Raw genomic sequence first — 25,756 nt, 5'->3', positions numbered from 1 at the left:
TATAATGCACTAACATCCATAGTAGCCCACAAGTATCCCTCTTTCCATTTTAAATTGCTAAATTTTTTCAGTGTATCCGGGGTGTCTCTTAAAAAGGATTTTAGTTTAGGTACCAGAGGTTGTAAAAAGAAGTCTATATATTCCGAGAGTTTTGCTGTTAACGAGTTTATACCCGATACTATTGGTCTACCGGGAGGTTGTTCCAAGCTCTTGTGGACCTTGGGCAGGTGATAAAATAACGCTACCACTGGTGTATCATTTTGAAGGTATTTCCACTCATTTTCACTGAGAATTTTTTGATCTCTGGCATCGTCCAAGAGATGTTTGTATTTTGTAACAAATATATCTGTTGGATTAGATTTAAGTTTCTGATATGTGTTTTTATCGTCTAATAGTCTCCTAGCTTCCCCTAAATAGTCCGTTCTGTTTTGGAGAACAATTCCTCCACCTTTATCCGCTTCCCTAATTATGACATTATCATCATGTTCAAGAGTTTTAATAAAGTCTCTTTCCTTTTTTGTTAAATTATCTTTCCTAATTCTATATTGTTTACAAAAATTGTCCAGGTCTTCTTGGACTAGTTTTGTAAAAACAGGAATACAATTGCCTTTTGCATTCAGGGGAAAAAAAGTCGAATTTGGTTTTAAATTTGTATGTCGGTTCTTTTGAATTGTATTTCCATTTCCCATTTGTAAACTTTCCATTTCTAGAAGTTCTAGTGTAAGAAGAGTATCTTCTTCTACATCCACAGAGCCTTGGGTTTGCTCTGATTTTTGTTTTTCGAAATATCGTTTTAAAGTCAAATTTCTCGTGAATTTATTAAAGTCCACGAAAATTTGAAAGGGATTTGGTCCCCTAGTGGGGGCAAAAGATAGACCCTTCTCCAAAAGATTCTGCTCATGGGGTAATAGCACACGATTCGAAAGATTAAAAATTTTCATTTTTACATCTTGGTCTGTAGAATCTGTGTCGGTTTTCTTCTTTTTGCCCCCAGATTTTCTTCCTCCTCTGCCTCCTCTAGTTCCCCGTTTCCCCTTTTTTGTTGCCCCCTTGTTCTCCATTGGAGTATCTCTGCTGGAGGTTGAGGAAGTGTATTTTTCCTTTTCTCGGATTTTCTTGGATTGTTCTCCAAAAAATGAACAGATCTGTTGTCTACAGTATTGTCTGTTATCTGGGGTTCTTGGAAAACATTATCTCTCCATGTACCCGTTTGTTTCTCCATATTTGCTCTGGAGCTATAAGTTCTCCCTCTCTGGTAATTAGGATCATAATTATGATATGCACCCCCAGTGTAGCCTCTATCATGACGTTCACTATACCCATAGTTGCAGTTCTGATAGGAATTTTTTCTCCAACGTTGATTATGATATTCCGTATTATATCCTCCTCTTGGGTTGTGGTATCCATTTCTGAATATTTGTTTGGGTTCAAAGTACAGATCTGAACGCTTATAATTACTATATGGGGGATTAAAATGTCTTCTTACATTGGAATTTCTATTTCCCATTTCTCTTCCTTTATCAAAGTTTCTTTGAAAAGAATGGCCTTGATGGCCTTGTACTTGGCCTCCCTTTTTATACCCATAATGGGTGTCATTGGACTTTGCGTTCCCCTCATTTCTGGCACCCTGTACCTCCCCCTTTTTTGTTTTGTTCATTACATGCTCTCTTCCATTGTTTGCATTCTCATTGAGTTCTCTAAATTGAGTGTTGGTGGAGAAGTTTGGGGCTCTATTTCTAGCCAATTAAAATCTTCCTTTTCACCCCTAGGTGTCTCAGTTGGTTGTTCCTCCCAAAAGGTATTGTCAGTAATATCTTCCTTTTCTTTCTTGTTTAAATTATAATCTCTATAAAATTTGTTAAGTTTTCTTGCCTCAACTAGCTTGTCAAATTTTTCAATTTTATTTTTATTTTCCCTATCTAGCTCTTTATAGTAAGTGTCTCCCTTAAAGATATTGAGTTTTTCTCTCAGATCTTTGATTTGTAGTGAGAGAGATTCTACTTTTTTATTTCTAAATCTCACAAGGATGTCTATCATTTTGTTGGAACATTCCTCCAATGCTGTGTCCCATTCAGTGAGTAGTTCCACTTCCGAACTATCCACTATTGATTGTTTCTCTAATTTCAGACCCTTAGGAATAATATTATATTTCTTATATCTGGCCAAATTGTTTCCATCATGCCAGTTGAGGATTTGCTTTTTACTCAATTTCTCCAATTCACCCAGGAGAACCTTGGGATCTATTAATTGGAGAATCTCTGATTCCACTAAGGTATCCTCAGGGATAGACAGATTTCTTGATCTGGAATTAGGATTAAAATAATCTCCATATTCCAGATCCATATTAACTGTGTACAATCTCTTGTTAGTGAGATGAAAAGTTATACTCTATAATAGGAGCTGATTAGAAAAGTAGAAAAATATATATAGATATCTCGAGGGTTAAATGGCTATAGTAAAAAATATATATATTAACAATAGCGTATATAGTTATATTAGCAAACACCTGTATTGCAGCCTATCACAGGGGAGTAGAATGTGGACAAAGAGAAAGTTTGTGACACCGGCGCAAATATGGGTATTGCTATTGTATTAATTAGAGTATATAGTAGGAATATTACAATTGTAATTATAAATAAAAAGTAGTAGACTCACTATGCAGCCCCAAAATTACTTATTAGAAGAGTGGGATCCCCAAACCCCACAGAACTAATAGAGCGCAAAAAATATATCGATCCAAGAGAAGGTAAAATGTAGAGGCGCTTAGTGAAAGAATCTAATTACAGTATCTATAGTAAGACACAAAAAGTACAAAAAGTTATAGAAATGCACTGCTACTTGATATTAGGGTAAAAACCCCAAATACAAATAAAGCTATCGCAGAATTGTATTTATAATTATGTTGCTAGTATAAAGTGTTGCTAATACAACCACAATTCTTTGTAAAGTATAAAGAGATACTAGTATGGCAAATAATATCACAGATGACAAATAAGTATCGCAGTACATACAGATGGTGCAGGTAAATTATCAAAGTAAAACCACAAGATTGTGCATGCAGTTAGAGTCCATATGTGAAACTATTGTGACATAAAAAAGGAGAAAAAGGTGGAAATCCCAAAGTGGCGGATCACACTGTCCCCTCAAGGGGTTCTACTTACTCTCCTTTACCTCAATCTGTATGAGGTAAGTGTCGCGTGAGGTAAGTAGAAAGTCCTCCCTTGTAGTGGCAAGTCTCCTGTGGCTTGTTTTCTGTCTTCCAGCAGTTTTACTCGCATAGATGAAATGGGAAAAAAACAGAAAAGATGGTAATAGTGCAACCCCGTTAAATAGGATATATATGCACAGTTCTGTATAAAATAACACTCACACTAGATAACCTCAAATGGATGTGAGGTATTTTATTAGCATGATAATGCCATATGATCCGACGATCCAATTGGAATCCATAGGGGCGTGTCGCAGCTCCGCTTTAAAGCCGAAGGATTTACCTACAGTCGGTAATTACTTTTTCCTCTGAAGAAGAAGGTCGTGTATGTGTGTAGACCTTTGAAACGCGTTAGGACTTTTACTTGTTATATTCATCTTGCACTGAACTGGTTCTAAAATCTAAATACTGTTCATGCCAATTACCTGTTTTTACTCTATCATTCTAATAAAATACCTCACATCCATTTGAGGTTATCTAGTGTGAGTGTTATTTTATACAGAACTGTGCATATATATCCTATTTAACGGGGTTGCACTATTACCATCTTTTCTGTTTTTTTCCCATTTCATCTATGCGAGTAAAACTGCTGGAAGACAGAAAACAAGCCACAGGAGACTTGCCACTACAAGGGAGGACTTTCTACTTACCTCACGCGACACTTACCTCATACAGATTGAGGTAAAGGAGAGTAAGTAGAACCCCTTGAGGGGACAGTGTGATCCGCCACTTTGGGATTTCCACCTTTTTCTCCTTTTTTATGTCACAATAGTTTCACATATGGACTCTAACTGCATGCACAATCTTGTGGTTTTACTTTGATAATTTACCTGCACCATCTGTATGTACTGCGATACTTATTTGTCATCTGTGATATTATTTGCCATACTAGTATCTCTTTATACTTTACAAAGAATTGTGGTTGTATTAGCAACACTTTATACTAGCAACATAATTATAAATACAATTCTGCGATAGCTTTATTTGTATTTGGGGTTTTTACCCTAATATCAAGTAGCAGTGCATTTCTATAACTTTTTGTACTTTTTGTGTCTTACTATAGATACTGTAATTAGATTCTTTCACTAAGCGCCTCTACATTTTACCTTCTCTTGGATCGATATATTTTTTTGCGCTCTATTAGTTCTGTGGGGTTTGGGGATCCCACTCTTCTAATAAGTAATTTTGGGGCTGCATAGTGAGTCTACTACTTTTTATTTATAATTACAATTGTAATATTCCTACTATATACTCTAATTAATACAATAGCAATACCCATATTTGCGCCGGTGTCACAAACTTTCTCTTTGTCCACATATATATATATATATATATATATATATATATATATATATATATATATATATATAAATAAAATCAGTGTGTCTGTGTATGTGTGAGAGAGAGTGTGTGTATCTGTGTGTGTTGCTACTTGTACAATATTTTTAAAAGTGACTATATTCAAGAATAGTGCGTGCACATTTTAGTCCCTTGGACAAAAATTGCACAAGTTATAATGTTTTTACACACTGTTTAAAAAAAGGAACATTGCCCTACATGCTGTATTATTATTTAGTGTGGTGTAGTAGCCTACAGGACTCAAGGGGTTAGCCCTGCTAGTTTGCAAAGGATGATAAGTCCTATGGTAATGTTCTTTCACTATCCGGGCAAACCTCTGATTCTATATATATATATATATATATTTATATATATATATACAGGTAGCCCTCAGTTTACGCCGGGGTTAGGTTCCAGAAGGAATGGTTGTAAATCGAAACCGTTGTAAATTGAAACCCAGTTTATAATGTAAGTCAATGAGAAGTGAGGGAGATAGGTTCCAGGCCCCTCTCAAAATTGTCATAAGTAACACCTAATACATTATTTTTAAAGCTTTGAAATGAAGACTTTAAATGCTAAACAGCATTATAAACCTAATAAAATAATCACACAACACAGAATATATAATTAAACTAAGTTAAATGAACAAAAACATTTGCTAAACAGTATTATAAACCTAATAAAATAATCACACAACACAGACTTCACTTTCATTTTTCTGCAAACAGTTATTTCTATGCATTCCAATCTGGACTGATTTATAGACAGGAAGATCTTGTTCCTTTGAAATCTGCTCGATAGCTCAGGTCTGGTTAAACGGATTAATATCAGCTTGCTTGGCTTTGCTGCAACACAAGCGGACAGCTTCACCTACTGGCTATTTTAATAAATGCACTGCTTCTCAATGCTTTTCAATAGCAGTCACATGACTGGAAAAAAAGGTTGTTATTCTGAAACAGTGTAAATTGAACCGTTGTAAAACGAGGGCCACCTGTATATATATATATATATATATATATATATATATATTTATAATTTTTAATAATGGGAGATTTCTTAATGGACTGTAGCATCTGGAGGCAGCCAGTAACAACTTAAGGGGACAGAGTCACCCATGTGGTAATGTGGTTAGACGGCTGTGTGAGAGAAGGACAGTGCTAGGAGCCAAGGTGACAATTGCAACCTGGGCTGCTAACATTAGGAGAATAGAGAATCGGAGTGTGCACAGCATGTGTGGACCTCTCCCAAGAGGTGTGAAGATGCTGAAAGTGCAGGAGCAAGGAGGACCCATGTATTGTGTTATTAAGGGAGAATGATGCATGATAGATCATTCTATGAAACCAACAGTGAGTTTTTGCTTATAGAATGTTCTTTGGACATAGCTCTTCCTGCAGTGTCTAATGCTAGTGGTACTTAGTAGTGTCTCCCTACCTCTGCTGATCTTCCCTCTGTCATTTTGCTCATCCTTACTCCTTTTCTTTTTCCTTCACTCTGCTCTCTCTTTCCCTGTGCTCTCTATCTCTCTTTCTTCTTCTACTCACTCTCTCTCCTCCCCACTGCTCTCTATCTCCCTTCCTCTGTTCTCTTAGTATCTCTTTCTCTCTCTCTGTTATACATTGATTAAATTATTTAAAAGAAAATTATAGTATAACTTAATTTTGTACTTTTTTATCATTGGAATTGTTTGTGTTTGTAGTTTTTAATATCAATTTGATAGTTATGGAGTTAGATAATTACAAATTAATGTTTGATCTTAACCCCTTAAGGACCAGCGACGTACCCTGTATGTCACTGGCCTTTTTTTAGGACTTGATTGTTTTATAGCGCGGTCTTGCCACCAGAGTTGAGACTGCTCTATTCCACAAAGCCTGCTGGAGGGAGGGTATTAATAGCGTCTTCTTGCTAGACTTGTGCTATTATGTCCTGAAAAAAACCTTAACGACCAGTGACATACAGGGAACATTGTGGTCATTAAGGGGTTAATCTTTTTAGGTTATTTTTATCCTATCTGTGTATTTTTTTAGATGTATAAAAATATAAATATTTATATATATATATATATATATATATATATATATATATATATATAACGTTTTGATACCAGCAGGTATCTTTTTCAATGGTTTAAAACACAAATCCTGCGTCCCAGATAGCTATTGGGATGCAGGATTTGTGTTTTAACGCATTGAAAAAGATACCTGTTGGTATTGAAATGTTTGGGATGACTTTCCTCTGCTTCTATTGTGAAGATTGATTAAAGCTTTTGTTTACTTCAAAAGACCGGAGAGTGAAGCGTTTTTATATATATATATCCATGAGGATTAGACCACAGGAGGTAATACTGCACAGGTTGACTATCTGACCCTTCTGAAACTTAAGAAGAAAGAGGTAGACCTAAGACTTCATGGAGTCTACCTGTCAGAATACTATAGATGCTGCTAGGATATTATTCAATCTGGAGGATATATATACATATATATATATATATATATATATTCAGTATATGTTGTTTTTTAATAACATTTACAAAAAACAAGGAAATGAATTTGCAAAAAACTTGCGTTAATGCCTAGAGTTTAAGTTCTCAATCAAATGTTTGAAATCAAGGAATTTCCAAATTAAACTTCCCTACCCTGACCCTGGGTGCTTTGCATGGCATCATCAATGACATCACTAATTACATCACACATGTCATTGTTGATGACATCATCAATGGAATCACTAGTTACATTACCTTTGATATAATCAATGGCATCAGTAGTGATATAACCCATGACATCACCCTACAGATCAGAGAAATTCTATTTTCTAAATCATCAATGACATCACTAGTGACATCATCAAAAACATTATCAATGACTCTTAACCCTCAATCACATAAATCACTGCAGTAGCTCTTAGAGATGGGCTGCTAGCTTTGAGTGTGGACTCAATGGCCTAGATTTGGAGTTTGGCGTTAGCCGTGAAAACCAGCGTTAGAGGCTCCTAACGCTGGTTTTAGGCTAACTCCGGTATTTGGAGTCACTCAAAATAGGGTCTAATGCTCACTTTTCAGCCACGACTTTTCCATACCGCAGATCCCCTTACGTCAATTGCGTATCCTATCTTTTCAATGGGATCTTTCTAACTCCGGTATTTAGAGTCGTGTCTGAAGTGAGCGTTAGACATCTAACGACAAAACTCCAGCCGCAGGAAAAAAGTCAGTAGTTAAGAGCTTTCTGGGCTAACGCCGGTTCATAAAGCTCTTAACTACTGTACTCTAAAGTACACTAACACCCATAAACTACCTATGTACCCCTAAACTGAGGCCCCCCCACATTGCCGCCACTCGATTAAATTTTTTTAACCCCTAATCTGCCGACCGCCACCTACGTTATACATATGTACCCCTAATCTGCTGCCCCTAACACCGCCGACCCCTGTATTATATTTATTAACCCCTAATCTGCCCCCCACAACGTCGCCTCCACCTGCCTACACTTATTAACCCCTAATCTGCCGAGCGGACCGCACCGCTACTATAATAAAGTTATTAACCCCTAATCCACCTCACTAACCCTATAATAAATAGTATTAACCCCTAATCTGCCCTCCCTAACATCGCCAACACCTAACTTCAATTATTAACCCCTAATCTGCCGACCGGAGCTCACCGCTATTCTAATAAATGTATTAACCCCTAAAGCTAAGTCTAACCCTAACACTAACACCCCCCTAAGTTAAATATAATTTTAATCTAACGAAATTAATTAACTCTTATTAAATAAATTATTCCTATTTAAAGCTAAATACTTACCTGTAAAATAAACCCTAATATAGCTACAATATAACGAATAATTACATTGTAGCTATTTTAGGATTAATATTTATTTTACAGGCAACTTTGTAATTATTTTAACCAGGTACAATAGCTATTTAATAGTTAAGAACTATTTAATAGCTAAAATAGTTAAAATAATTACAAATTTACCTGTAAAATAAATCCTAACCTAAGTTACAATTAAACCTAACACTACACTATCAATAAATTAATTAAATAAAATACCTATAATTATCTACAATTAAACCTACCACTACACTATCAATAAATAAATTAAATACAATACCTACAAATAACTACATTGAAATAAACTATCTAAAGTACAACAAATAAAAAAGAACTAAGTTACAAAAAATAAAAAAATATTTACAAACATAAGAAAAATATTACAACAATTTTAAACTAATTACACCTACTCTAAGCCCCCTAATAAAATAACAAAGACCCCCAAAATAACAAAATGCCCTACCCTATTCTAAATTACTACATTTCAAAGCTCTTTTACCTTACCAGCCCTGAACAGGGCCCTTTGCAGGGCATACCCCAAGAAATTCAGCTCTTTTGCCTGTAAAAAAAAACATACAATACCCCCCCCCAACATTACAACCCACCACCCACATACCCCTAATCTAACCCAAACCCCCCTTAAATAAATCTAACACTAAGCCCCTGAAGATCTTCCTACCTTGTCTTCACCCTACCAGGTTCACCGATCCGTCCTGAAGAGCTCCTCCGATGTCCTGATCCAAGCCCAAACGGGGGGCTGAAGAGGTCCATGATCCGGCTGAAGTCTTCATCCAAGCGGGAGCTGAAGAGGTCCATGATCCGGATGAAGTCTTCTATCAATGGCATCTTCAATCTTCTTTCTTCCGGATCCATCTTGCAGACCTCCGACGCGGAACATCCTCTTCTCCCGACGCCTACTAGCCGAATGACGGTTCCTTTATGGGACGTCATCCAAGATGGCGTCCCTCGAATTCCGATTGGCTGATAGGATTCTATCAGCCAATCGGAATTAAGGTAGCAATATTCTGATTGGCTGATGGAATCAGCCAATCGGAATCAAGATCAATCCGATTGGCTGATCCAATCAGCCAATCAGATTGAGCTTGCATTCTATTGGCTGATCGGAACAGCCAATAGAATGCAAGCTCAATCTGATTGGCTGATCGAATCAGCCAATCGGATTGAACTTGATTCTGATTGGCTGATTCCATCAGCCAATCAGAATATTCCTACCTTAATTCCGATTGGCTGATAGAATCCTATCAGCCAATCGAAATTCGAGGGACGCCATCTTGGATGACATCCCTTAAAGGAACCGTCATTCGGCTAGTAGGCGTCTGGAGAAGAGGATGTTCCGCGTCGGAGGTCTGCAAGATGGATCCGGAAGAAAGAAGATTGAAGATGCCGTTGATAGAAGACTTCATCCGGATCATGGACCTCTTCAGCTCCCGCTTGGATGAAGACTTCAGCCGGATCATGGACCTCTTCAGCCCCCCGCTTGGGCTTGGATCAGGACATCGGAGGAGCTCTTCAGGACGGATCGGTGAACCTGGTAGGGTGAAGACAAGGTAGGAAGATCTTCAGGGGCTTAGTTTTAGGTTTATTTAAGGGGGGTTTGGGTTAGATTAGGGGTATGTGGGTGGTGGGTTGTAATGTTGGGGGGGGTATTGTATGTTTTTTTTACAGGCAAAAGAGCTGAATTTCTTGGGGCATGCCCCGCAAAGGGCCCTGTTCAGGGCTGGTAAGGTAAAAGAGCTTTTAAATGTAGTAATTTAGAATAGGGTAGGGCATTTTGTTATTTTGGGGGTCTTTGTTATTTTATTAGGGGGCTTAGAGTAGGTGTAATTAGTTTAAAATTGTTGTAATATTTTTCTTATGTTTGTAAATATTTTTTTATTTTTTGTAACTTAGTTCTTTTTTATTTTTTGTACTTTAGATAGTTTATTTCATTGTAGTTATTTGTAGGTATTGTATTTAATTTATTTATTGATAGTGTAGTGGTAGGTTTAATTGTAGATAATTATAGGTATTTTATTTAATTAATTTATTGATTGTGTAGTGTTAGGTTTAATTGTAACTTAGGGTAGGATTTATTTTACAGGTAATTTTGTAATTATTTTAACTAGGTAACTATTAAATAGTTCTTAACTATTTAATAGCTATTGTACCTGGTTAAAATAATTACAAAGTTGCCTGTAAAATAAATATTAATCCTAAAATAGCTACAATGTAATTATAATTTATATTGTAGCTATATTAGGATTTATTTTACAGGTAAGTATTTAGCTTTAAATAGGAATAATTTATTTAATAAGAGTTAATTAATTTCGTTAGATTAAAATTATATTTAATTTAGGGGGGTGTTAGTGTTAGGGTTAGACTTAGCTTTAGGGGTTAATACATTTATTATAGTAGCGGTGAGTTCCGGTCGGCAGATTAGGGGTTAATGTTTGAAGTTAGGTGTCGGCGATGTTAGGGAGGGCAGATTAGGGGTTAATACTATTTATTATAGGGTTAGTGATGCGGATTAGGGGTTAATAACTTTATTATAGTAGCGCTCAGGTTCGCTCGGCAGATTAGGGGTTAATAAGTGTAGGCAGGTGGAGGCGACGTTGAGGGGGCAGATTAGGGGTTAATAAATATAATATAGGGGTCAGCGGTGTTAGGGGCAGCAGATTAGGGGTACATAAGGATAATGTAAGTAGCGGCGGTTTACGGAGCGGCAGATTAGGGGTTAAAAATAATATGCAGGGGTCAGCGATAGCGGGGGCGGCAGATTAGGGGTTAATAAGTGTAAGGCTAGGGGTGTTTAGACTCGGGGTACATGTTAGGGTGTTAGGTGCAGACGTAGGAAGTGTTTCCCCATAGCAAACAATGGGGCTGCGTTAGGAGCTGAACGCGGCTTTTTTGCAGGTGTTAGGTTTTTTTTCAGCTCAAACAGCCCCATTGTTTCCTATGGGGGAATCGTGCACGAGCACGTTTTTGAGGCTGGCCGCTTGCGTAAGCAACTCTGGTATCGAGAGTTGAAGCTGCGTTAAAAATGCTCTACGCTCCTTTTTTGGAGCCTAACGCAGCCTTTTTGTGGACTCTCAATACCAGAGTTATTTTTATGGTGCGGCCAGAAAAAAGCCGGCGTAAGCTACCCGGGTCGTTACCGACAAAACTCTAAATCTAGGCCATTGATTTCTGGTTAATGAGTTTGTGTGAATGTCCCATCTATGGGCTAGATTACAAGTGGAGCGCTAAATTATTGCGCTCCCATAAAATGGGCAAATTTGTGTATGTGTATGTGTGTGAGAGAGTGTGTGTATCTGTGTGTGTTACTAATGTTACAATATTTTAAAATCTGAATATATTCAAGAATAGTGCGTGCACATTTTATTCCCTTGGACAAAAATTGCACAAGTTATAATGTTTCTGCTCAATGCTCAAAAAAAGGAACATTGCCCTACATGCAGTATTATTATTTAGTGTGGTGTAGTAGCCTACAGGACTCAAGTGGTTAGCCCTGCTAGTTTGCAAAGGAGGAAAAGTCCCACTGTAATGTTGTCACACACTTCAAGGGAGCAGGTTCAGGTGTTGGAAACTGTTGTGCAGAGGTGTCTGGTTCTGGGGTTAAAATTGTGTTTTGTCTGCGTGAGTCTTTCTTTTTTGGCATAATTAAACAGGTACAAGGGTTTTAGGAAATAAAGTGAAGGTTTTATTGATAGGTTAATTAGCAATGCAGAGTGATGCAAACTAGATAAAAGGCAAAGTCTCTGTGTAGACAAGGATACAAAGTAACTTGGTTTAGACAGTCATAAAGCAGGCAAAAATATAAATAAACTGTAGACAAGAAACCTGGCAATAGCAAGCAGGATATGTAGATATGCTGTAGACCAAAACTTAGCAGTAACAGGTAGGATATGAAGAGATGCTGTAATTAGGTAACTTTGTAATAACAGGCAGGATACTTGCATAGGCTGTAAACTGGAACTCTGTAGTAACAGGCAGGAATGTAGATCTTTGTTATAACAGGCAGGATACTTGCATAGGCTGTATACTGGAACTCTGAGGCAGTCCTTAGGAAATATCAGAGAATTAGCCAAGGTCAATTGCCAGGAATTCAGTCAGGAAATGAAACAGTGCCAAGGGAAAATCCAGAAGAGTAGTCTCAAAATGAAGCAGTAATCAGGCACCAGGAAATCCAACAAAGCTGAATGCAAACAGGAATATGAAGCAGAGGCTCTGTCAGAGTGCAACAATCAATGTCAAGGCCCGGAACTGAAACCAAACCTGCCTCATACAGGGAGTGCAGAATTATTAGGCAAATGAGTATTTTGACCACATCATCCTCTTTATGCATGTTGTCTTACTCCAAGCTGTATAGGCTCGAAAACCTTCTACCAATTAAGCATATTAGGTGATGTGCATCTCTGTAATGAGAAGGGGTGTGGTCTAATGACATCAACACCCTATATCAGGTGTGCATAATTATTAGACAACTTCCTTTCCTTTGGCAAAATGGGTCAAAAGAAGGACTTGACAGGCTCAGAAATGTAAAAAATAGTGAGATATCTTGCAGAGGGATGCAGCACTCTTAAAATTGCAAAGCTTCTGAAGCGTGATCATCGAACAATCAAGCGTTTCATTCAAAATAGTCAACAGGGTCGCAAAAAGCGTGTGGAAAAACCAAGGCGCAAAATAACTGCCCATGAACTGAGAAAAGTCAAGCGTGCAGCTGCCAAGATGCCACTTGCCACCAGTTTGGCCATATTTCAGAGCTGCAACATCACTGGAGTGCCCAAAAGCACAAGGTGTGCAATACTCAGAGACATGGCCAAGGTAAGAAAGGCTGAAAGACGACCACCACTGAACAAGACACACAAGCTGAAAAGTCAAGACTGGGCCAAGAAATATCTCAAGACTGATTTTTCTAAGGTTTTATGGACTGATGAAATGAGAGTGAGTCTTGATGGGCCAGATGGATGGGCCCGTGGCTGGATTGGTAAAGGGCAGAGAGCTCCAGTCCGACTCAGACGCCAGCAAGATGGAGGTGGAGTACTGGTTTGGGCTGGTATAATCAAAGATGAGCTTGTGGGGCCTTTTCGGGTTGAGGATGGAGTCAAGCTCAACTCCCAGTCCTACTGACAGTTTCTGGAAGACACCTTCTTCAAGCAGTGGTACAGGAAGAAGTCTGCATCCTTCAAGAAAAACATGATTTTCATGCAGGACAATGCTCCATCACACGCGTCCAAGTACTCCACAGCGTGGCTGGCAAGAAAGGGTATAAAAGAAGAAAATCTAATGGCATGGCCTCCTTGTTCACCTGATCTGAAACCCATTGAGAACCTGTGGTCCATCATCAAATGTGAGATTTACAAGGAGGGAAAACAGTACACCTCTCTGAACAGTGTCTGGGAGGCTGTGGTTGCTGCTGCACACAATGTTGATGGTGAACAGATCAAAACACTGACAGAATCCATGGATGGCAGGCTTTTGAGTGTCCTTGCAAAGAAAGGTGGCTATATTGGCCACTGATTTGTTTTTGTTTTGTTTTTGAATGTCAGAAATGTATATTTGTGAATGTTGAGATGTTATATTGGTTTCACTGGTAAAAATAAATAATTGAAATGGGTATATATTTGTTTTTTGTTAAGTTGCCTAATAATTATGCACAGTAATAGTCACCTGCACACACAGATATCCCCCTAAAATAGCTAAAACTAAAAACAAACTAAAAACTACTTGCAAAAATATTCAGCTTTGATATTAATGAGTTTTTGGGTTCATTGAGAGCATGGTTGTTGTTCAATAATAAAATGAATCCTCAAAAATACAACTTGCCTAATAATTCTGCACTCCCTGTATAGCAGGCTGCTGATTGTATGATTTGTTACATTTGGAAGGCAGGTGGAGAAAGAGAGCCAAAGTTGCTGAAAACAAAAAACAATATTCTCAGCCTGTGATCAAGCCATCTGGTGGCGAAGAGGTAAGTCAGCAGGCTGGGAAAGAACAGCAGCAGGAATAGAAACAGGTCCGAGGTTCAATTCAAGGCTGAATCATGACAGTACACCCTCCTCAAGGACAACCTCTGGGCGGACTTAGCATTCTCATATAGCTTTAGATCTTTTACGCATATCAGAGTGCCATCAGAGGCCTAAGTATATTCAGGGGGTATTATCTTTTTTGAAGGGTTCTCCAGAAGAGGATTTTGGGGACTGGACTAAGTATAGAGGGTCCCAACAGAACAGATATTTGGTTTCTGTACAGTTCTAGGCTTGTAGGTTTTGAAGAGATGGGTCTGAGGAACAGAAGTTAAAGGACCATTTTTCCGAACAGCAGTTTGAAGCACCGTCCCTTCAGTCTCAGAAACAGTATCATCGTCAATGGTAGAATAATTAGACATTTATTCTGATAATAATGTAGCTGAATTTGTCCTTCTGGCCATTTCATGAGTGGAAAGAGGGGTTGATATCCTTCTTTGGATTTGTATGGATACATTCTTTGGGGTAGTGGACACAGGAGTAGGAGTGCCCAGCCCAGCAATTTGTTTATTTATAAAGTTTTTCAGGCTATCCTGTAAAGTCTGTAATCCTGCAGTGAAATGTTGGATAAATTACTTCAATGCATCTGGAAGGGACATTAGAATTTGGTTAAGTTGTAGTAGATAAGAGTCCACAGACAAAATTCTCTCTGACACTTCAGTCAAAGAATGGATTACCTCCGCAAGCTCTGATGCATGGCCTTCACATTCTGTCAGACTATTCAAGGGAGCAGCTTCAGGTTTTGAAGCTGTTGTGCAGAGGTGTCAGGTTCTGGGGATAAAGTTGTGTTTTGTCTGCGTGAGTCTTTCCTTTTTGGCTTAATTAAACTGGTACAAGGGTTTTAGGAAATAAAGTGAAGGTTTTATTAATAGGTTAATTATTTATTTATAAAATATTTTACCAAGAAGGATACATTGAGATTTCTCTTGTTTTCAAGTATGTCCTGGGTCCACAAAACATTGCATTGATACAATAGGGTACAATAAAATTCAAAACAATAATAATACACAATAGATGCAAAAAATTTACATAAAACAGGTAAGAAATATATAATCAACCATGACAGGTGCATTCTGTTTTGAGATATGTAGAGAGGGATCTCTTAAAGGATATTAGGCTTGGGGAAGGTTTGAAAGTGTGCGGGAGGTCATTCCATAACTGTGGCACTAGGTAGGAAAAGGAGGATCGAGCTGCTTTCTTTTTGTATTGAGGCAAGCTAAATAATGTGCTAGTACTAGATCGGCGGTTATAGGAGGTGGGAATAGCCGGGGAGAGCATTCTACTCAGGTAGGGTGGGAGCTTTCCAGAAAGGCACTTAAACACAGGTCAGGAAAGAGGGAGGGTGCGTCTGGATTCCAGCGTAAGCCAGTTTGGTTCTCTTGTCACAATGGTGGATCTTATAGTTACATTGTAGCACAAAGTGGCAGAACGAGTTATACAATGTATTACGTTTATTAAGGTGAGTTTGCAGTGCAGGTGCGTATACTACGTCCCCATAATCCATGATAGGCTTCAGCATTTGCTGTACAATCTTTTCTATTACTGTAGGGCTGAGGCAAGATTTGTTTCTGTACAGGGCACCTAATTTTGGATAAAGTTTAGATGCAAGTTTTTCTATGTGGAGGCCAAAAGATAGATTAGGGTCTAAGAACATACCCAAGTATTTGAAAGAGTGGACTGCAATTTTGTTTTGATGCGTAGATGGGAATTTTGTAATTTGTGTAATTTAGGCCCGGTTCCAAAGATCATTGTGACAGTTTTGTCAGTGTTTAGGAAGAGTTTGTTTTTTGAGATCCACTTTTCTACCTCTGTGAACTGGTCTTGGAGCACTGCTTCAAGCTGTGGCAGATCAGATTTGTTTGCATAGATTACCATGTCGTCTGCGTACATGTGTACAGTTGAGGATTTGCAGACATAAGGCAAATCATTTATAAATAATATGAATAGTAGAGGGCCGAGAATGGAACCTTTGGGAACACCACACATGACTGGGAGAGGGAGGGAGTCACTGTTAGAAACAGAGACATATTGTGATCGATCCGATACATATGATCTAAATCAGGTTAACGGATGATCAGCAATACCAGAGTTTTTTAGTTTGAGCAGTAGTATGTCGTGGTCCACTGTGTCAAAAGCCTTAGCAAAATCAAGGAAAATAGCTCCAGTTAGGTCTCCTTGTTCCATGCTAGTTTGGATGTTGTTGCAAACTTTTAGGAGGGCAGTTGTAGTGGAGTGATTCAGTCGAAAACCTGATTGATCAGGGGTCAGATAGTTAGAAAGTTGGTAATACTCGCATAATTGAGTATGGACGCATTTTTCTAAGATTTTGACAATACTGGGAGCAATGATACAGGGCGATAGTTAGAAACCAAGGTTAACTCCCCACTTTTAGGAATAGGCACTACTCTTGCAGTTTTCCAGAGTTTAGGTATGTATCCAAGGCACCAAGGATTTGTTAATTAGGGTTGTGACAGGCTTAGCAATTGCCGGCGCACTGAGCTTCAACAGCATTGCTGGGATTTGATCAGGTCCAGACTGGTTTTTCATTGTTAGATTATTAAGGTGTTTCTTAACAACATTGATGGGTAAAGGTCTAAAATTTAACTTCTCTTTATTGGGTCTTTGCTGTTTTAGTGGGGCCTGATCCACATTTGTAGCTTCAGGATGGAGCATCCGACAAAATAATTGTTAAAGGCATTTGCTACTTCTAAGGGGAGTTGCAGGTTTTGGTTATCCACATTGACAGTGGGAGGGTTGGGAGTGGATTGGTGGATTTTGTAAGTTATTTATGAGTTTCCAGAACTTTCTAGGGTTAGATATGTTATTGTTCAGATTTTCACAGAAATATTGTGCCTTAGCCAATTCTGTTTGTTTAGTGCATATATTTCACCATTGTCTATATACACAGTGATCATTCATAGAGCCAGAATGCTTGAACTTTGACCACAATGAATCCCGAAATTGGTACATTTGAATGAGGTCAGCTGTGATCCAATTCAAGTGTGCTCCTTTTACTCTCACCTTACGCAGCGGGGCATGTAAATTCCAAGCTTGTAGGAGTTCAGACTGAAAGAATTCAAGTGCAGAGTCTAGATCTGGGATTAAGTTTAATCTGTGCCAGGGGAGGTTCTTGATGTCATTTAGAAATGATTGAATATTAAATTTTTGAAGGACCTGGTGATTTTAACCTTGGGAGAGGATTTAGTAGCCTTTATTTTGCGCACGCAGTACACTAAGCAGTGGTCACTGAAATTGTTAGGGAGAACACCTGCCTCCTGGATTCGGTCGGGAGAAGTGGAGAGAATCCAGTCGAGCAGGGTATGATTATGGCTTTTGATGTTTATGCGAGTTGGGGAGGAGATTAATTGCGTTAGCTGCAAAGATTTAAACAGCGAGCGACAACTGTTATTTTTTGGATTCAGCCAATCAATGTTAAAATCTCCAAAAACTAAAATTTCACTTTTTGGGTTTTGAGCTATGGATTCACTAAGGAGCTGTGCTATGTCTGAAATGGAATGCATAGGGGAGCTAGGTGGGCGGTTGATTCCTGCAACAATGATTGATTTACTGCAAGGGATCTCAATTTTGCCAGAAAGGAAATCAAAGGTGGCAGGATAGCTAGATTTTTGTATGGGGGTGAACTTTGTGGAATTGTCCTCTCTTTGCTCTGTCAATTCTATGGCATGAATACCCATGTATTGCAATGGCAGAGTCAGGTATTTTTGCAGTTAGCCATGATTCAGAGATCACAATGATTTTTGGCTTGCATTGTAAACACCAAGGCCTAGATTTGGAGTTTGGCAGTAGATGGGCTGTTAACGCTCCGCGGGCTTTTTTCTGGCCGCAGCATAAAATTAACTCTGGTATCGAGAGTTCAAAAAAATGCTGCTTTAGGCTCCAAAAAAGGAGCGTAGAGCATTTTTACCGCAAATGCAACTCTCGATACCAGAGTTGCTTACGGACGCGGCCAGCCTCAAAAACGTGCTCGTGCACGATTCTCCCATAGGAAACAATGGGGCTGTTTGAGCTGTAAAAAAACCTAACACCTGCAAAAAAGCAGCGTTCAGCTCCTAACGCAGCCCCATTGTTTCCTATGGGGAAACACTTCCTACGTCTGCACCTAACACTCTAACGTGTACCCCGAATCTAAACACCCCTAACCTTACACTTATTAACCCATAATCTGCCGCCCCCGTTATCGCTGACCCCTGCATATTATTTTTAACCCCTAATCTTCCGCTCCGTACACCGCCGCAACCTACGTTATCCCTATGTACCCCTAATCTGCTGGCCCTAACACCGCCGACCCCTATATTATATTTATTAACCCCTAATCTGCCCCCCTCAACGTCGCCGACACCTGCCTACACTTATTAACCCCTAATCTGCCGAGCGGACCTGAGCGCTACTATAATAAAGTTATTAACCCCTAACCCGCCTCACTAACCCTATCATAAATAGTATTAACCCCTAATCTGCCCTCCCTAACATCGCCGACACCTAACTTCAATTATTAACCCCTAATCTGACGACCGGAGCTCATCGCTACTATAATAAATGGATTAACCCCTAAAGCTAAGTCTAACCCTAACACTAACACCCCCCTAAGTTAAATATAATTTACATCTAACGAAATTAATTAACTCTTATTAAATAAATTATTCCTATTTAAAGCTAAATACTTACCTGTAAAATACATCCTAATATAGCTACAATATAAATTATAATTATATTGTAGCTATTTTAGGATTAATATTTATTTTACAGGCAACTTGGTAATTATTTTAACCAGGTACAATAGCTATTAAATAGTTAAGAACTATTTAATAGTTACCTAGTTAAAATAATAACAAAATTACCTGTAAAATAAATCCTAACCTAAGTTATAATTAAACCTAACACTACCCTATCAATAAATTAATTAAATAAAATACCTACAATTACCTACAATTAACCTAACACTACACTATCAATAAATAAATTAAATACAATTTCGACAAATAACTACAATTACATAAACTAACTAAAGTACAAAAAATAAAAAAGAACTAAGTTACAAAAAATAAAAAAATATTTACAAACATAAGAAAAATATTACAACAATTTTAAACTAATTACACCTATTCTAAGCCCCCTAATAAAATAACAAAGACCCCCAAAATAAAAAATTCCCTACCCTATTCTAAATTAATAAATGTAAAAGCTCTTTTACCTTACCAGCCCTGAACAGGGCCCTTTGCGGGGCATGCCCCAAGAAAATCAGCTCTTTTGCCTGTAAAAAAAAACATACAATACCCCCCCCCCCAACATTACAACCCACCACCCACATACCCCTAATCTAACCCAAACCCCCCTTAAATAAACCTAACACTAAGCCCCTGAAGATCTTCCTACCTTTTCTTCACCATCCAGGTATCACCGATCCGTCCTGGCATCCGGTGTTGAAGAGGTCCAGAAGAGGCTCCAAAGTCTTCCTCCTATCTGGCAAGAAGAGGACATCCGGACCGGCAAACATCTTCTCCAAGCGGCATCTTCGATCTTCTTCCATCCGGTGCGGAGCGGGTCCATCTTGAATCAGCCGACGCGGATCCATCCTCTTCTTTCTGTGTCTCCCGACGAATGACGGTTCCTTTAAGGGACGTCATCCAAGATGGCGTCCCTCGAATTCCGATTGGCTGATAGGATTCTATCAGCCAATCGGAATTAAGGTAGGAATATTCTGATTGGCTGATGGAATCAGCCAATCGGAATCAAGTTCAATCCGATTGGCTGATCCAATCAGCCAATCAGATTGAGCTCGCATTCTATTGGCTGTTCCGATCAGCCAATAGAATGCGAGCTCAATCTGATTGGCTGATTGGATCAGCCAATCGGATTGAACTTGATTCTGATTGGCTGATTCCAGCAGCCAATCAGAATATTCCTACCTTAATTCCGATTGGCTGATAGAATCCTATCAGCCAATCGGAATTCGAGGGACGCCATCTTGGATGACGTCCCTTAAAGGAACCGTCATTCGTCGGGAGACACAGAAAGAAGAGGATGGATCCGCGTCGGCTGATTCAAGATGGACCCGCTCCGCACCGGATGGAAGAAGATCGAAGATGCCGCTTGGAGAAGATGTTTGCCGGTCCGGATGTCCTCTTCTTGCCGGATAGGAGGAAGACTTTGGAGCCTCTTCTGGACCTCTTCAGCACCGGATGCCAGGACGGATCAGTGATACCTGGATGGTGAAGACAAGGTAGGAAGATCTTCAGGGGCTTAGTGTTAGGTTTATTTAAGGGGGGTTTGGGTTAGATTAGGGGTATGTGGGTGGTGGGTTGTAATGTTGGGGGGGGGTATTGTATGTTTTTTTTTACAGGCAAAAGAGCTGATTTTCTTGGGGCATGCCCCGCAAAGGGCCCTGTTCAGGGCTGGTAAGGTAAAAGAGCTTTTACATTTATTAATTTAGAATAGGGTAGGGAATTTTTTATTTTGGGGGTCTTTGTTATTTTATTAGGGGGCTTAGAGTAGGTGTAATTAGTTTAAAATTGTTGTAATATTTTTCTTATGTTTGTAAATATTTTTTTATTTTTTGTAACTTAGTTCTTTTTTATTTTTTGTACTTTAGTTAGTTTATGTAATTGTAGTTATTTGTCGAAATTGTATTTAATTTATTTATTGATAGTGTAGTGTTAGGTTAATTGTAGGTAATTGTAGGTATTTTATTTAATTAATTTATTGATAGGTTAGTGTTAGGTTTAATTATAACTTAGGTTAGGATTTATTTTACAGGTAATTTTGTTATTATTTTAACTAGGTAACTATTAAATAGTTCTTAACTATTTAATAGCTATTGTACCTGGTTAAAATAATTACCAAGTTGCCTGTAAAATAAATATTAATCCTAAAATAGCTACAATATAATTATAATTGATATTGTAGCTATATTAGGGTTTATTTTACAGGTAAGTATTTAGCTTTAAATAGGAATAATTTATTTAATAAGAGTTAATTAATTTCGTTAGATTTAAATTATATTTAACTTAGGGGGGTGTTAGTGTTAGGGTTAGACTTAGCTTTAGGGGTTAATCCATTTATTATAGTAGCGGTGAGCTCCGGTCGTCAGATTAGGGGTTAATAATTGAAGTTAGGTGTCGGTGATGTTAGGGAGGGCAGATTAGGGGTTAATACTATTTATGATAGGGTTAGTGAGGCGGATTAGGGGTTAATAACTTTATTATAGTAGCGCTCAGGTCCGCTCGGCAGATTAGGGGTTAATAAGTGTAGGCAGGTGTCGGCGACGTTGTGGGGGGCAGGTTAGGGGTTAATAAATATAATACAGGGGTCGGCGGGGTTAGGGACAGCAGATTAGGGGTACATAAGTATAACGTAGGTGGCGGTCGGCAGATTAGGGGTTAAAAATTTTTAATTGAGTGGCGGCGATGTGGGGGGACCTCGGTTTAGGGGTACATAGGTAGTTTATGGGTGTTAGTGTACTTTAGGGTACAGTAGTTAAGAGCTTTATGAACCGGCGTTAGCCCAGAAAGCTCTTAACTCCTGCTATTTTCCGGCGGCTGGAGTTTTGTCGTTAGAGCTCTAACGCTCACTTCAGAAACGACTCTAAATACCGGAGTTAGGAAGATCCCATTGAAAAGATAGGATACGCAATTGACGTAAGGGGATCTGCGGTATGGAAAAGTCGCGGCTGAAAAGTGAGTGTTAGACCCTATTTTGAGTGACTCCAAATACCGGCGGTAGCCTAAAACCAGCGTTAGGAGCCTCTAACGCTGGTTTTCACGGCTACCGCCGAACTCTAAATCTAGGCCCAAGCGTGCAGTGCATTGATTTTTGGTAGTAAGCTGTGGATATTACATTGCACAAAGGAGAGGACTTTTTTAGTTGGAAGGCTAGGAATTGAATTTGCTCGGGGACCAGAGTTAGACTCTACATCATTTGCAAGGGCAAGTAACATAAGGAATAGGAATTTGGACATAGTTTTTGTTTGGCTATATAGTGAATGGCATACTTTATAATTTTGTGAGGTGGGGGTAGGATGGCTATTTTTTATAACTCTCCACCAGCACTCAGCAGATAGGTTACAGCAACAGAGCAGGCCATGGTGTATGATAATTTGTTTTCCAGTTTGAGGTGGGTGGTTATTGCGGTAATGAAGTGAACAAAATTGGAGTGAGATGCTAAAAAATTAGCAATGTAGAGTGATGCAAACTAGATAAAAGGCAAGAATACAAAGTAACTTGGTTTAGACAGTCATAAAGCAGGCAAAAATGTATATAAACTGCAGACAAGAAACTTAGCAATAGCAAGCAGGATACGTAGATATGCTGTAGACCAAAACTTAGAAGTAACAGGTAGTATATTAAGAGATGCTGTAAACAGGTAACTTTGTAATAATAGGCAGGATACTTGCATAGGCTGTAAACTGGAGCTCTGTAGTAACAGGCAGGAATGTAGATCTTTGTAATAACAGGCCAGATACTTGCATAAGCTGTAGACTGGTAACTTTGTACTAACAGGCAGGAATGCAGATCTTTGTAATAAAAGGCAGGATACTTGCATAGGCTGTAGACTGATATCTTTGTAGTAACAGACAGAAATGCAAAACTTTGTAATAAAATGAAGGATACTTGCATAGACTGTAGACTGGTAACTTTGTAGTAACAGGCAGGAATGCATATTTTTGTAATAACAGGCAGGATACTTGCATAGACTGTAGACTGGTAACTTTGTAGTAACAGGGAGGAATGCATATTTTTGTAATAACAGGCAGGATACTTACATAGGCTGTAGACTGGTAACTTTGTAGTAGCAGGCAGTAATGCAGATCTTTATAATAACAGGCAGGATACTTGCATAGGCTGTAGACTGGAACTCTGAGGCAGTCCTTAGGAAACATTAGAGAATTAGCCAAGGTCAATTGCCAGGAAATCAATCCAGAAATGAAACACAGTGCCAAGAGAAAATCCAGAAGAGTAGTGTCAAAATGAAGCAGCAATCAGGCACCAGGAAATCCAACAAAGCTGAATTCAAACAGGAATCTGAAGCAGAGGCTCTGTCAGAGTGTTACACTTAATGTCAAGTCCAGAACTGAAAGCAAACCTGCCTCATATAGCAGGCTACTGATTTTATGATTTGTTTATTTATCGATGTGTGGTGGACATGATACGCTACATTGTATCATGTCCGTTTGCACATTAATAAATAGTCCCATATATTTTATCTTTTTATTTTAATTTAATTTTGAATAATAGGTGATTTCTTAATGGACTGTAGCATCTGGAGATGGCCAGTAACATCTTAAGGGGACAGAGCCACCCATGTGGCAGTTAGACGACTGTGTGAGAGAAGGACAGTGCTGGAGCCAGGGTGACAATTGCAAACTGGACTGCTAACATTAGGCGAATAGTGGATGGGGGTGTGCACAGCATGAGATATCGTTATATGAAACTAAAGAAACTAAGAGTGAGTTTTTGCTTATATAATGTTCTTTGAACATAGCTCTTCCTGCTCTGTCTAATGCTAGTGGTACTTAGTAGTGTCTCTCTACCTCTGCTGACATTCCCTCTGTCTTTCCACTCATCCTTCCACCTTTTTTCTTTACCTCACTCTGCTCTCTCTTTCCTTGTGCTCTCTCTCTCCTTCTTCTTCTGCTCACTCTCTCTCCTCCCCACTGCTCTCTCTCTCTCCCTTACTCTGCTCTCTAAGTATCTTATTCTCTCTCTCTGGCTCTCATTTGGAACATCACATAGCTGATGTGACCTCCTTGGAACCATTTTGCTGTTTTTAATAACATTTAAAAACACAAGGAAATGAATTTGCAAAAAACTTGCGTCAATGCCTAGAGTTTAAGTTCTCAATCAAATGTTAGAAATCAAGGAATTTACGACTTAAACTTTCCCCACCCTGGCTGCTTTGCATGACATAATCAATGACATCACTGATTACATCATACATGACATTGTTGATGACATCATCAATGGAATCAATAGTTAAATTACCTTTGATATCATCGATGGCATCAGTAGTGATTTAACCCATGACATCACCCTACAGATCAGAGAAATTCTATTTTCGAAATCATCACTAGTGACATCACCAAAAACAGTATCAATGACTCTTAACCCTCATTCACATAAATCACTGCAGAAGCTCTTAGAGATGGGCTGCTAGCTGTGAGTGTGGACTCAATGATTTCTGGTTAATGAGTATATGGGAATGTCCAATCTATGGGCTAGATTACAAGTGGAGCACTAAATTATCGGGCTCTCGCAAACAGGCAAATTTGTGTATGTGTATGTGTGAGAGAGAGAGTTTGTATCTGTGTGTGTTACTACTTTTACAATATTTTTAAATTTGACTTTATTCAAGAAAAGTGTGTGAACATTTTATTCCCTTGGACAAAAATTGCACAAGTTATAATGTTTGTGCACACTGCTCAAAAAAGGAACATTGTCCAACATGAAGTATTATTATTTAGTGTGGTGTAGTAGCCTACAGGACTCAAGGGGTTAGCGTTGCTAGTTTGCAAAGGATGAAAAGTCCCACTGTAATGTTCTTTCAATATCTGTGCAAATTTTATGGGGTAGATTTATCATAGTGCGAGCGGGCATGATACGATGTAGCATATCATGTCCACTGCACATCGATAAATGCTGACAGCATATGACATTGTTGATGACATCATCAATGGAATCACTAGTTACATTACCTTTGATTTCATCAATGGTATCAGTAGTGATATAACCCATGACATCATCCTACAGATCATAGAAATTCTATTTTCGAAATCATCAAATTTGCCTGTTTGCGGAAGCGCAATCATTAACCAGCTATTTCAAGTGGCTGGCTATTGTTTACCACATTCTCACAGTAGCAATTAGTGCTCTGAAAATTAACCAGATATCAGATCTTTGGTTTATTTTCTAAAAGTGCCCCAAATGCCCTCAAAAAATGTAGTTTTTAATTAAAAACAACTGCACTAGGCAGTTTTTGGGGTTTAAAGTTGGTGGGAGTAGCATGTTAGAAAAAAAACAGCACTTAAAAGTGCCTTTACATTGCCGTGTTTGGGAACTGTGCGTTCCCATAGAACACAATGTAAATATATTTATATATATATATATATATATATATATAAACAAAAAGAATAGCACTCCAAAGGTCTTTCAAAAATAGTAGTCACTTTAATAGTGAACGTTTTCGGATCACAGGGGATCCGTCCTCAGACTTACAAAAGTACCAGGTTGTTCCGAAGTGCCGTTTTTCAAAGCGGTCCTAATGGCAGAGCGATGATTCACCATTCGAGTGCGGAGATCATCTGAGGTTTTCCCCATATAATATAGCCCACAACTACAGTGTAGA

Source organism: Bombina bombina, chromosome 5 (assembly GCF_027579735.1).
Source record: "Bombina bombina isolate aBomBom1 chromosome 5, aBomBom1.pri, whole genome shotgun sequence".
In the NCBI taxonomy this organism is placed as follows: domain Eukaryota; kingdom Metazoa; phylum Chordata; class Amphibia; order Anura; family Bombinatoridae; genus Bombina; species Bombina bombina.
This window is presented reverse-complemented; position numbering follows the sequence as displayed.